At 38.6% G+C, this 1,378-nt stretch overlaps 1 non-coding gene across 1 annotated transcript; it reads left to right on the forward strand.

Moving 5' to 3' along the window:
* Positions 1 to 629: 629 nt before the first annotated feature.
* On the forward strand, positions 630 to 682 carry LOC111953120 (U7 small nuclear RNA). Its single transcript, XR_002875817.1, has one exon. It is a non-coding gene; the product is annotated as a U7 small nuclear RNA (small nuclear RNA).
* The last annotated feature ends 696 nt before the right edge of the window (positions 683 to 1,378 follow it).

Here is a 1,378-nt window from a genome sequence, read left to right on the forward strand (position 1 = left end):
AGCCAACATACAGGCAACAATGACCAATAAACTGTTAAGTCCCCCAAAAACCAGGGAAAATAACGAACAGCAAAAATAAGTATGAGCAAAACAAAAATATACCACTGACAGAGAGGAATAAGCCCGCACAAAGCAGGCGGGCCCTGGAAGTTTAAACCGAATTAACAACAAATAAGGTACAGGTGAAAACAATCAAGACAAAACCAACAGAAAAGAAAAAGGAATCAGTGGCAGCTAGTAGACCGGTGACGACGACCGCCGAGCGCCGCCCGAACAGGGAGAGGAGCCACCTTTGGTGGAAGTCGTGACAACGAGCACGTCCTCCCAAATTAAGTAGACACCAACCTCCTGTGGTGTGAATACTTATGTAAATGAGATTCTGTATTTAATTTTCAATAAATCTGCAAAAAAATTCTGAACGCATGTTTTCACTTTGTCCTTATGGGGTATTGTGTCTAGATGGTTGAGAAAAATAAGAAATATATATATATATATATATATTCCATTTTGAATTCAGGCTGTAACACAACAAAATGTGGAATAAGTCAAGGACAGACCATATACTGTATACAGATTATAGAAAAGAGCAGAAGCTCTGAACTCTCCGTTCAGCCCTCAGTCCTACTGGTCAATTTTCAATTTTAATATTTCTCCAGTAGGTTTTCTTAAGAAGAAAGCCCCTACTGCTATGTCAAAGATAATAACACACTACATTGAACACGAACAGTATACTACAGTCCGCAAAAACACCAGTAATTACTGTAGTATATACACTACAGTTTTTTTTATACGGTATTTATACTATAGTAAACTGTAAATACTACAGTCWTATCCGCAACACTACAGTKAATACTACAGTATTGACTGTAGTGTTTTGCTGACTTCAGTCTACAAAAACACTACAGTGAATAKTACAGTATTTATACTATAGCATTTCTTTCATGTGGGGGGGGATAATGTATTCTCTTCACATACCATTTCCCCTATAGCACGATTTCCATCAGACATGGGAGAGAGTTCAGCTAGTTTGATGATGCTAATAGTGACAATGGCAAGGGGGTTCGAATTTTGATCTTCACATCCCAGCAGCCTCATGAAATTGCGATGTTCTACTGTTTCTCCTWACCCCTGCGATGTTGTTCTGTCTCTCCAACACTGCTAAAAATGTCCTCTGGCCTTTGAAAGCTTTTCTACTGTGAATCGAGTTCTCCCAAAATCAAGAGGAGTTACAGAGCCAACTTGTGATAAGGGCATAAAATTGACAAAATGCCAGAATGAAGTAAACAGACAACTTGGCRTCTTCAGTTTAAATGCCACATGAAGAATATCTTACTTTGAAAAGCTGGTTTACATATCATCTTGAGGTGTCTGCCATTTT

This window comes from Salvelinus sp. IW2-2015, linkage group LG26, assembly GCF_002910315.2.
Source record: "Salvelinus sp. IW2-2015 linkage group LG26, ASM291031v2, whole genome shotgun sequence".
Classification (NCBI taxonomy): Eukaryota; Metazoa; Chordata; class Actinopteri; order Salmoniformes; family Salmonidae; genus Salvelinus; species Salvelinus sp. IW2-2015.